The sequence below is a fragment of the Aethalodelphis obliquidens genome, unplaced genomic scaffold (genome assembly GCF_003676395.1).
Source record: "Aethalodelphis obliquidens isolate GAN/ISIS:26980383/991018 unplaced genomic scaffold, ASM367639v1 scaffold34, whole genome shotgun sequence".
Taxonomy (NCBI): Eukaryota; Metazoa; Chordata; class Mammalia; order Artiodactyla; family Delphinidae; genus Aethalodelphis; species Aethalodelphis obliquidens.
The window spans coordinates 12,740,676-12,753,747 of record NW_020837978.1 but is presented as its reverse complement, the minus strand read 5'-3'; the positions used below and the strand labels follow the sequence as shown (position 1 = coordinate 12,753,747).

The 13,072-nt window shown below is 41.9% G+C and overlaps 1 protein-coding gene across 14 annotated transcripts in view; it reads left to right on the top strand.

The window, feature by feature from the left end:
- Positions 1–13,072, top strand: part of ATXN1 (ataxin 1) — a 399,625-nt gene that overhangs the window by 158,583 nt on the left and 227,970 nt on the right. The gene's annotated exons all lie outside the window — the stretch shown is intronic.

Here is a 13,072-nt window from a genome sequence, read left to right as displayed (position 1 = left end):
TTGTTGTTTCTCCCTGCTACTTCACACTCTGTTTTTTTCTGGTAGAGAGTTTTCTTGAGTATCAAAAATAAATCAATATAACCAAACAAAACAAGAAATGAAGTACTGATATCATATGCTTTAGAAGCTGGGTTTGTGTTTGGTTCCACTGGTGGAGATGTGACCCTCTGAGTGCGTCCATGGCTGAACCCAAGTTCAAGTGGAACTCCCTGGGTCTGGGGATCAGGGGAGAGCTTTGAACAAGGTACTCACTTTGTGCCTCCAAGTTTTATATCTGTAACATGAGCGGACTACTCTCTGAGGCTTCTTCTGCTTCTGAAAGATCATCATCTTACATCCTTGATTTTTTTTTTTTTTTTTTTGTGGTACGTGGGCCTCTCACTGTTGTGGCCTCTCCGTTGTGGAGCACAGGCTCCGGACACGCAGGCTCAGCAGCCATGGCTCACGGGCCCAGCCGCTCCACAGCATGTGGGATCTTCCCAGACCGGGGTACGAACCCGCGTCCCCTGCATCGGCAGGCGGACTCTCAACCCCTGCGCCACCAGGGAAGCCCCATCCTTGATGTTTTAAGGCTTTGAAGTCCCCATAGAAAAGAACCCATGAAAAGTCCCAGCCACCGTTTCTATTCTCTCCATGCATTTGTGTATATGTGTGGAGTGTTTTTTGGTTTGTTTCCTCCTTCATGTTCAGGTGGAGCTAATGACCTGCCCCTCAAGTGATGATGATAAAACAAAACAAAACACTTCTTTCCTGCACCAAGGCAACCCCCTCCAGGTGCTGAAGCTCTTCAGCTAGTATTCACGTGGCACAGAGAGAGCATCACTTCACTTGCCACTGAAATACAGCCATCTCTGGAGTGAAGTTTGGCAGCTGTGTACTAGTCAAGCTGCAGTACTTATACGACAGTTTGGGGAAAGGAGTGAGACAGAAATAGCAGATTCCAAAATAATCCAATTAAAAGAGCTGGGAAAGCAGAGCTGGGCAACAGGAAGGGAGGATGGCATGCCCTGAAGTTGGATTATCTCTGTGGGTTAGACGATGTGGACTTCGGCTCCTGAAGCTCAATGGTGCCCACAGTCCGCAATCTCCTACACACACCAGAGAGGGGGCTTGTCTGATAGCCCATCTGGCTATAATCTTGTGAGTTTTCTCTCTCTTTTCCCAGTGATCTAATTATCAGGCTGTGTTGGCACATGACTAGGTCTGTCTTTCAGAGCCACCTCCTCCTTTTGCCCCCTGCCTAGGATAATATCATGGTGTAGTATTTATGACATCAGAATATACTACACTGAGAAGTTGTTATGTTAAAGCACCTTTTTTAAATGGCTCAGGCAGGATGCACTTGCAGATAAGAAAGGACAACCCTTCCCCCCCCCAAAAAAAGAAAGGACAACCCTACTGTTTAATTCAAAGATCTTGGCAATAACAGTGACTGGGGAGGAAGATTCAAGAAATGTACCTGGTAGACGAATGCAGTTGAATAAAAATGGAGAATTCTTTAAGTTTTCTAGAGTGGAAGTTAGCATTGTGATTAATATTAGAGCAAGATCACGGACGTTGTAGTGGATAAAATTGAAAAATACTAAGCAATGTGCACAACAACAATTTTTTAAAAAAGCACAGACGGAAGAGTTATCAACACAGAAATAGATCATCAGATAATAGGACATCAGATCTCTCAAAAGGGAGATTCCAGGGAATAATGGAAGCAGATACTAAAGGAACCAGGGCATTTCAATTTAACCAGAAAAGAGAGAATTTTAAAAATATATATAGGGAAAATTTAAAAATATATAGTTTCATTTAGAAGCATATAAAATCTTTAGGTGAGGAGCAGAGTTCGTATAGTCTACTATTATAAAATAGAACCAAAATGAATTCAAGGAAAATTAAATTCATGTTGTGGGAAAAAAAAAAGGAGATTTGGTAACAGATTCTGGTTTTGAGTTTCAGTTGTACAATTTATTTGCTTTGTAACCTTGGGGAAATCACTTAAAATCTGAGGGTTTTTTTTTTTTCTAAATCTGTAAAATAGAGATAATTATATCTAACAGGGGTGCTGTGAGGATCAAGTGTAGGAATGCATAAAAAGTGTGTGGTGAATTGTAAGGCCCTCCACATACGTTATTTCTGTAAATATGCACCGTTTTTGTGGAGAAGTTCTTAGGACAGTGATCGCCTGTGTGTTTGAGGATCACCTAGAGGACCAGTCACATAGAGGAAAAATCTATTGTGAATAATTTTAAAATATACGTGAATTTTTTTTTCAGCTCCTCGTTTTTCTGGCCCGGAAATTCTTCTATGTTTATGGGATTTTTCTAAAAATTTTCCAGCCAGCTCTGTCTGTTAACAGAGTTGTCCACTATCTGTTGAGCTAGAAACCCCATGATTTTATAGTAAATATTGCTTCTGAGTAAACCTTGAATAACAGATTAAAAAAGAGAATGTTGTCTTGTTTTATTTAATAATCCTCATTTCAGAAGGTTTAGGCAGAAATAGGAGGGGGTCTGTGCGAGGGACAAGAGTCAAATAAGTAAGATGCTAAATGATGAAGACTTTGCAACAGAAAAGGTGAAGCACAGTAAATCTCTGCAGAGTGTGGGCTGGTGTGCTGAAATTCTGTTTATGCAGCAGCCCATCTGTCTCATTAGCTTCTGTGTTTTTTTTTGCGGTACGTGGGCTCTCACTGCTGTGGCCTCTCCTGTTGCAGAGCACAGGCTCCGGACGCGCAGGCTCGGCGGCCATGGCACACGGGCCCAGCCGCTCCGCGGCATGTGGGATCTTCCTGGACCGGGGCACGAACCCGCGTCCCCTGCATCGGCAGGCGGACTCCCGACCATTGCGCCACCAGGGAAGCCCCTAGCTTCTGTGTTTCTTAATCACAGACTCCATGAAGTGTCTACTTGGCTTTTTTTTTTTTTTTTGTAGTATTTTATCTTAATCTCCTACAAAAGTTAATGAAAGGAAATCAACTGGATTAGATGCTGTTTGTGTGTATTCCCATGCAAGTCGGGGACTGCAACAAGCTCTATTTATAAGTGGATACTAACATGGGGGCCAGTCTGTATGCATATGAGTATATTTGCATGTTGCACTCATGAATATGTGTGCATTTGTGTGGATATCCACAGATATAGCACATATGTGCATGTGTTGTATGTACCCTCCCATGGAAAAGACACATTGACATTAATTAGAAAGGGTGATATGAAATAGTGAAAGTAGAATTCCTTTCGGCAGCATTTACTGTTAGAATTAAAGTGCTTGATGTAACATTGTGTGTGCAGCAGAGTTTGCTTATTCCTCCTTTAGAACAGTAGTAGGAGTTAAATATTAACAGATTTAAGTGTCAATAAGGGTCTAAAAATACACATTCTCTATTGTGTGCAGGTCTTGCGATACAGACGTGTCTCTGCTTGCTTGGAATTCAAAATGCTTCGGATAAAGAATATTGCAGAGTGAAATTTGTGGCAGAAAATGTGCCCGATTGTTTGTTTGTTATTTCTGAGGGTGTTTGCAGGGCTGAACTATCACATGTAGAAAAGAACAGCTTTGTTTGCAAAATACAGTAGGAGCAGTACAAGAAAATTGAATTAAGTCAAGAAACTTAGGGAGTCCATCTTTGATTGATGATGCTTCTCATTTGCTCTTCATTATTCCCTGTGAAGGAATAAAAACTATGAAATTGGATTTGAAAACTGGATTAAGACAAATGGCCTCTCAGATTTCTTTTTTACCTAAACCGTTTGCAAATTTTCTAGTAAAGCACATAGTCACTATATAAAGGGTCTATGTTTACTACATTAAATCTTCCTAAAAAGTGTGCCCTTGAGGTGTTGGATTTTAGGAATTATAGTTTAGAAGATGGAGAGGCAGAGTGTACCCGCTAACTGTATGACAGTATTTGTCTCTAGATATTTTATATGCCCACTATTTTTATAGAGTGAGCAGTGGAATAAAAAGGGAAACAAAATGCTGTTTTTCTTAAGAAGGTCTTTCCTGCCTGCCTGTCACCCTACGTTTTCTTCTCCAGGTAGAATTTACAGTGTTGCCATTTGACCCATCACTGTACACGTTTCCCTGCTATCCGAAAGTAGAGTGTTCCTGTGAAACCTTTCGTAAGCCGAAATGGCTTAAAGTGAAGAAGCAATGACCTTAGGACACATCTTGCTAACGGCTGCACAAAACAAATGGAGATAAAGCCCAGATGCTCACAGACACAGTTCAAGCCTGTGGTGTCTTGATGCTGAGATGCTCACTGTAGTTCCAGGAAGGAGCTTGGTGGTGCTACTTTTCTGCTGGGGGTGTGTGCTGCCACTGTAACGACTGCTGCAAAACCAGTGCTAAAACCATTTCCCCTTTTCACCTGTTTTCATAAAAGCCAAAATCCTCTTCAGATTTCTTTCCATTAGCAAAAATAGGTGCTGGTATAGGTCTTTTGTAAAAGCAAAGTGCCACGAAGCGAACTTTTGAAAACGGGAGCATACGTGTGCTCTCCACATACTTCTATCAAGGACGTCTAGACACTCACATGAATTTCTATTAACTAGGCTGTTAACATATTGAAAAAAGGAACTGTTTTTTTTTTTTTTTTTTGTGGTACACGGGCCTGTCACTGCCGTGGCCTCTCCCGCCGCGGAGCACAGGCTCTGGACGCGCAGGCCCAGCGGCCATGGCTCACGGGCCCAGCCTCTCCGCGGCATGTGGGATCTTCCCGGACCGGGGCACGAACCCGCGTCCCCTGCATCTGCAGGCGGACTCCCAACCACTGCGCCACCAGGGAAGCCCAAGGAACTGTTTTATTTGTTGTCAGTCTAGCACCCAAGACAAGGCCCTAAACATCAGTTGTTTAATGAATGAATCAATGACTCAATCAATCAGTGAATCAGACACCTACTTTTCAAAAATGTCAGCGTTCTTTAAAGATCAGGAAGGATTGAGGAATGGCCACAGATTGGAAGAGATGAAAGAGACATGGCAACTAAATGCAAGGTGAAATCCGAGATTGGATCCTGAAACAGAGGAAGACATTAGTGGAAAAACTGTTGACATCCTAGTACATTCTATAGTTTAGTTAGCAGTACTGACCAAGGTTAATTTTCTAGTTTTGATCATTGTTCTTTGGTTATGTAAGATGTTGACTTACGGGGAAGCTGGATGAAGGGTACAAAGGAACACTCCTGCTTTTGCAGCTCTCTGTAAATCTAAAATTATCTTTATGAAAATCTTGCTGAAGAGTGCAATACCAATCCACGAGAAGCAAGTACAGAGCCATACATGACAGTATACAGCGAAGAACTTGTGATGGAGGGGCCAGCTCTGGGCTGAGTGGGTATTGAGGGGAAGGAGAGGCGGCTGGGGACTGAAGTGTACAGGAAGAGTTTCATTCGAGAAGGAAAACCTGATTTGCACCTTGAAAGGAGGGCTAGATATGATGGGTGGGGCACACTGAGAAGTTGTTCTGGCTGCAGGGACAGCAGGGACAAAGGCACGAGGGAGGGATGCAGGTGACGTGTGTGGCTGAGTGATGTGTGTATTTTTGCTGGAGATCAGTGTGAAAGAAAGTTGGGCAGCTTTGGGGAAGACGAGAGGATCATTAAGACCTGGCAGAGGAGTTTGAAGTTAATAGGGCAGGTGATGCAGAGTTGCAAGTTCTTGTTCAAGGAAATGACTCAGTGACACGATATATATATATCGTGCAATGAACGCATATATATATATATATGCAGTTGGTGACAGGGTATCCAGGGTGGCTGGAGTTGGGAAAGATGGAGGTCGGAGGGTTAAGAGTCAGAAGTAGGTAATGAGAGCCTATTCATTTGAGGCCTAGGTTGGGAAGGATGGGGGGTCAGAAAAGGAAGAGGAAGCAACATATCCAAAAACCTTTGAGGAGGTGGAATCATAGAATGTAGTGATTGATGAATATGGGAATGGAGGGGGAGTCGTCGATGAAAATCCCTGGGTCAAGCTTACAGACAGGTGGTGCTGATGTCCGTAACTGAAGTCCTTCATTCTGCAGATATTTGAGTGCCTGCATTGGAGAATTATGTACTCTAGGTGAAGAAGGAGGGTTAAATAGGGTATAAACACAATGTCTGCCTACAATGAGACTTGGAGCAGGAAGGTCCATGGCTTGAGCTGGACTGAATGAATTTATACGTTACCAGGTCAGACCCAGCGAAGCGGTCCCTGTCTTCCAAGTAAAAAGAAGGGAGAGGATTACTCTATTTTTTAATAGCAGCCATGAACAGTGGTAGAGTATTTTTCAAGTTGGCATTTCTCTCTGCTTGATAAAGATGTCAAGCCTACTGTTCAGACTCAATTCACAGAAAACCTCTCTATCAAATCACCATTTTATTGAGGAAAAGCCCACACATACTCCTTTAACTGTGCCAAGGTAGAGGTCCCTGGGTCCCAGGGGTCCCAGACATAAAAGCTAAAATACCATAAAAGTGCAATGAACTTTATGGAAGAAGAAATAGAAAAGGGCGGCTTGTGTGCTTAATTGAAGCTCCTTATCTTCAGGCTCTGTGTCCTTTTCACTTGTTGCTATAATGAGTGGGCTCATATTGAATGCTCTTCTGGTTGGGTTTAGTCATGTCATTCTTCTCTTCTCTTGGGCTTGTCCCTCAACCTGTGTAATTTAGGAAAGAGTTTCGGTAGCGTTCATTTCCTTATTTTCCTCGGTATTACACACATGTCCACAGATAGCTCAAAGATGACACTATTTTTCTATCTCTGCAGCAAGCTGGTAGCCTCCAAATCAGCAGTTGTGACCTGTTACCCCCACAGTCGGGAGTTAGTTTGGGGCTTGGGTAACATCAGGGTGGGGGCACAATCGGCGGTGTCTTTCCCTTGTGCGTACTTGGACTTACACATTTGATCATGGCTGGCAGTCATCAGATTTGTGTCTTAAAGGAAGGTCTCTGAAGGTTTCCATTCCTCTCTTAGTCAACATTTCAAGTTATGTTTCTAACATAACCTTCTTTGATAGCAATCAGGGATTAGGCTAAATATATACTTTATTGACAATAGGCAACTGAAGAGAAGGTTAACCTCTTTTAGGATTAAGTATAAATGGAAGTTGCTTGATATTCTTGAAAAAACATAAAATTGTGGTTCTGATTTAAGCCCAGAATTGAGTATCACTTTTACAGCACGTAAACTTAATTTTCAAATATCTTTTTAACAATGAGAACTCTCCATGGAATGTGAGTTTGCCTACGGTGGGTTTAAAACATGGTTTAAATGGCAGTGTGTTTCATAATATGAATAGATGTTTTGTGGAGAATGTGAAAAGAAATGACATCTTTTGTAGAGTGGACTTTGGCAATGGCAGAACACTCTGGAAAGTGACTACGGGGCCCCCTTTGTGGACCTGCTGTGGAGGCACATATGTTCAAAGTGGCAGGATAAAGAAGCTTTTTATGTCCTTTTTAGTTAATGTATTGACTTCAGGATTTTTTCGTAGGGAACTTATTTCAAAATTGTAATTGTAGAGACTTCCCTGGCGGTCCAGTGGTTAAGACTTCGCCTTCCAATGCAGGGGGTGTGGATTCGACCCCTGGTCGGGGAGCTAGGATCCCACATGCCTCGCAGCCAAAAAAAAAAAAAAGAAAAGAAAAGAGAAAAAAAACAAAACATAAAACAGAAGCAATATTGTAACAAATTCAATAAAGACTTTAAAAATGGTCCACATCAAAAAAATCTTTAAAAACATTGTAATCGTAGTCAATGGTTCTATGTAAAGATTCCATAGAAAAATACTTACTTTGTCCAGTGGGTCTTTCCATAGCCCCATAGAGGCCAGTCACTTTTCTTCCCTTCTCAGAGCGCCTGAAGCTTTTGAGTGCATTTACCACAGTGAGTGACTCGTTTTCTTTTGGCAGCAGAAGTGGAAGTCATATGCTGACCTTGGAGCACCATTTTGAACTTACTCTCAAAAAAGTTGCAAGGTAAAGGCAGATGGAATCTCTGCTCTGTAACCCTCAGGCGAGTTCCATAAGGATTGGGAAATCCATCAGGTCATCCTTTGTTAAAGAGGTGGTGCACACACATCAAACAGGTTAATTCATTATTTCTTAAGACGCCACGTGGGAAGCGCATGACCATTCAACCTCGTGGGTCTTTCAGAGATGCAACAAAGAGATGAGGGTGGAAAGTGCCAGAAGGTTGCTGCTGGAGGGAGTAAGGATAGAAAGGCAAGTTTTAGGATTAGACAAAATCTGTTTAAATTTATATTAGAGTTTTACTGTACCTTATAACAGCCAATAATGAAATACGGGGGACATTTACAGAGCAAGAGGGGGAGGATGTTTATAGATTCTTTCCCTTCTTCACTCTCATCTTTCCTTCTTTAGCCTTTTTTCTCCCCTTTCCCATTAAAAGTAAACTGAATGAATGAATATATAAGAGGATGAAGTGATCAAGCTGCTTTTAACAAAATTCAAGTGATGTCACTTCTGTGAATTTTGTCATAAATATGATACAATCCTAGTTTTCTTATCCAGCAGACATACTTCCGCGACCCTAATCTACTTATGAGATCAGGAAATAATAGGAAAAAGCCTTCTCAGCAAAGAGAAAAATGAAAGACCCCAAATCCTGTACTTGACCCTGTAGGTGGGGCTCTGAGTATCTCAGGGTTGGCTTAGAAGGACACTGAAATGAAGGTGAATGATTTAACAAGTTTACTTACCCAGTTCTCCAAGGAGTAAGAAGGCTCTCTAGTGTTAAATATATAGACCACAGCGAAGGAAGAAGGAAAACTAGAAAAACTAGAAGCATAATAAAATCTCAGCGGGGTGAGGCCATTTAGTTTGGAGACAGACCAGCTTAATGGATTATTCAGGGTAGGTGAACATAAAGGGCTTTTCCTGAGATGCAACAAAAAGGTGATGGTGCAGAGGGCAAGGATGTCACAGTAAAAAAACAACCCAACCCTCAGGGAGGAACACAATAGAAGTTTCTTTTTCAATCATGTTATAGTTAACTTGGGTTCCACAGTTGGGGGTGGAGGTCTCCACATGGTGGTGATTCCCAGACCCAGAGTCCTTCCATCTCACGGCTCAGCTGTTCCCTAGGGTCACTGGGAGAACTTCACGATCTTTTGCGGCAATTTGGCCAGCAGCTGGGGGGAAAGAGAGAGAGTGAATGTTTTCATTGGAGGTTTGTTAGTGGACGTGGCGCACATCGTTCTCTTTCACGTTCCCTGGACCAGAATTTAGTCCCACGGACATACCTAATTGCAGGTAAAGCTGGGAAATGTCAACCTGTATGTCAGGGAAGTTGGTTTGTTGAAACACAAACCAGCCTCTGCTTCAACTGGATACCTTCCCGAGCCGGGTGTCATCCTCTTCCTCCATCCCAGCTGCACCCTGGGTGTGTACGTGGGTGAGTACCCAGTTATTTGCAGGATATCACAGTACCTCCATCCTTGGAAAATCAGGATCCCACTGAGTCGATGTATCAGGACTCTGCATCCTTCAGACCCTCTTGATCTGAACATGTGCATTCCCTGATGTTATCTTCAATGGGAAGAAGAGCAAGCAGTCGTTTGGCTTCACAAGGAAAGGCAAGGACCTTTGTACATGCTGCTCCTAGGAGACGGCACCTCCACCGCCGTCCCAGGCTTTTATTTGTGCCTATTGGTCAGGAACCTACTTCTACTTGAGTTTTTTCATCTGCACGTCCCAGGAGCTGGGTCCTCTTCCTGTTAGTTAACATTACTAAGTAGCAAAGGAATTCCTGAAATTACCCCAGTCCTTCCAGATGGCTCACTGTCTGTGTTCTATTCTCAGAGTGTGGTGGTTTTCCCCACTCTGCTCGCCCAAGATTATATCTCCCATGAAAACTCTGAAAACAAGTGTTGATTGAACTGAACTATTTATTGGCCTTTGATTGTCAGATGGCTGGACGGAAGAAGGGGAGTTTGGGTAGAGGGGTTGAGGGTTTCCTATATAAAATCATTTTCATGCTCTATTACATGGCCTCAGGTGAAGCATTTAGACAGAAGGTGGGTGTGTGTGTGGGGAGCACATAAAGAAAGGCAGGCAGATGCCAGAAAGAACTTAGAAGTTCCAGGTAAGGAAGAAGAAACCCTCTTCTCCCTCACCTCCTCCTGATCCAGGTACCTGTTGTTCTCTGCTTAGCATAGAGGCAGCGTGCTTGAGAGCTGTCAGTACTAGAATTTGTCTACATTATGGACTTAATAGCTCTTGTTTGCCTTCCTATAAGATCAAGCCTTATTTATAACATCATTTCTCTGAGAAAATGAGTTTGGAGTTCCAAACAACTGACTTACAAATGAACTTTCTGTACGTAGCTCATTTATAAGTTGAGGACTGCCTGTACTAGGCGTATAACCCAGAGATAACATTTATCTGCGCTTTACCAGTATGGGCTTGTCAAGTTAACTGGTGTTTACTTTTCTGTGCCTTCATTTTGCTAATAGCCTCACTCTTAAAATTTAATACTGTCTTTATGTGTTGAGAAACATTTCCTTTGGAGGAGCCTCAAATACTCTGTGACTTGGAATAGTGATTTTATTTTATCTCTCAATTTATCTTTAGTAGGATTCATAGCTATGAAAATCTTTTGCTCAGGCAGTCTTTAAATTGTAGAAAAATTGAGAGCTATTTAAAGGGAGTGGGGAAAAAAGGAATTCTCTTCTCATATTACCCTGGGCTGTCAGATATCTTGCAATATAATTGCTGTGTTGGTTTGTAAAGGTTAGAGAACTGTGAAGTTTGTAATTCTCTTTTGTGTGTATTTCACACATAAAACTGATCACAGCAGAATGCCCTGTTAACGTAAAAGTTCTAAGCAGTTTTTAGTTTGTCAGCACAGAGACATAATTCATGGATTTTATATTTGCTTTTACAAATATGTGATGAATCAGTTATTTGCTCCACGGAGCCCATTTGCCGATTACAAACCTTGTTTATTTCTAATCCGTATGTACGTGTAATGTGTGCACAGAAATATTCTTGCTAGCATTGTATTGTTAAGCAAACAGATGGAACCCTGGTCTTAGACATGCCCCTTCTTGGGGAACTTACTATCCATATACAAGTAGAAATTTCTGCTGTTAGCAGAGCAGCTGACAGAATATGATCGTGAATGTTACTGATGTTGTTCTGTTCAGAGGTAGAATGCTGAGGACTGTGTAAGCTTGTCATAGTTAGATTGTCAGGGTGAAGTGCTTCCATATTAAAAAGAATACATTGTTCCCTGCCTTGAACATGCATGCACGCCTGCCATGTTAAGAAACTGTTTCAGCTGTTATTCTGACTTGTACTTTCCGGCTCAGATTTTGATTCTAGTGTAGTTAATATTTAGTGAATAGCAGGCATGTGTAATGATCTTTCCCTTCTGTTTAAAACCGTACTGCAGCCCATGCAAGAAACATTTCCTTTTGGTTTTAAGTTTGTCGTGTCTCCTGATGGTTTTTCTTTACTGTCAAAACTATGAGAGTAATTTTGATGTCATGATCTTTCTGCCGTCTCCAGGTTGCAGTCCCTTTCCCCCGAGCTGTCCTCATAGATTCCGGATCACCTTTATGTTAAATGTTCATTAATTGACTAATACTTTTGAAAATATTTTATAGAAATTGAACGGCAAAGCTGTGGCTTCGTACAAAGAAGCCCTTTATGAACGGTAGAATACTATATAAACGTGAGGCGTTACAATCAAATACTCTCAGGTTTTTACTGAGCATTGGCTGTCAAAACATATAAAAGACATATATATTTTCCCATAAGCACACTGCTGTTAATGTTACAAGAGTAGCTAGAAGTTATTCCAATATTGCAAGAGGATGTTTAGGGGAATTCAAGAGATCTAAAATGCCAACAGAAATCATTAATTAAGGGGGAACTCTTGAAGCTGCCTTTTTAAGACCCCACGAGAAACATGATACCATCTGAATTTTTCAACCTTACCCAAGCAAAAGCAGAATAGGGTGCTGTACTTCTTAACATTTAGATGCAAAAACATGAAATGCCGGGCTTCTCTGGTGGCGCAGTGGTTGAGAGTCTGCCTGCCGATGCAGGGGACGCGGGTTCGTGCCCCGGTCCCGGAAGATCCCACGTGCCGCGGAGCGGCTAGGCCGCTGAGCCATGGCTGCTGAGCCTGCGCGTCCGGAGCCTGTGCTCCGCCACGGGAGAGGCCACAACAGTGAGAGGCCCGCGTACCGCAAAAACAAAACAAAACAAAACAAAAAAACATGAAATGCCAAGTGTAGACTATAAATCATTGTTGAATGGATTTATGTTTTATGCCCAGCTCCAGTTTACAGATTTCTAGATACCTAGAGATACATGACAGATTTATTCTTGTTATTCGACTTAAATCTTATATAAATTTCTCTTAATTTCCAATGTCATGAAAAATCCTTTTTCTTGCTGCCTAGACACTCCTGTCCCACTACCCCCCCACCCCCCCGCTCCCCTCCATCTAGAGTCATGCATGCAGTTTACCAGCTCCCATAGCTCTTGGGTTCATTTGTAGGTTGTATACACCTAATGGGGTTGGTACCTCTTCGTGGAAATTGGGCCCAGTGGGCTACTTTACAGTTTCCTAATGTGCTTGTCTCAGTAGAAGGTTATGCCTCATAGCTGGCACACCACTGACCAGAGTAACTTGTTATAAAACATGATGCTTTATCGTTTGTTTCGTATATTCAGCCTTGAACATTGAAGCCGAAAGATGAAGAGACTAACATTTAAAAAGACTTCATTATGTTTTAAAATGGTTTACATGGAAATTCCTTGAGCAGTGTTTCCATATTTGATTCCTGGACTGTTCAAATAATAAAGGCATTTTGTGTGTGTGGACAAAAGCCAGCATTACCCAGAGACCCTCAGCGTCATGTGGAAATATATAATAATCATTATTATTGTTGCAAAGGCATAAATTGGTCTTCTGATTTTTTAACATCAGTATTCCCTTAAAAACACTTGTGGACGTTTATGAAAAAGCTTGGTTTCCTGGAACCAATAGTATTATGAGGTTACTTTTTAGGTAATTATGGGCATGTTTATCAGATAAATCAAACATCAAAGGCACTGTG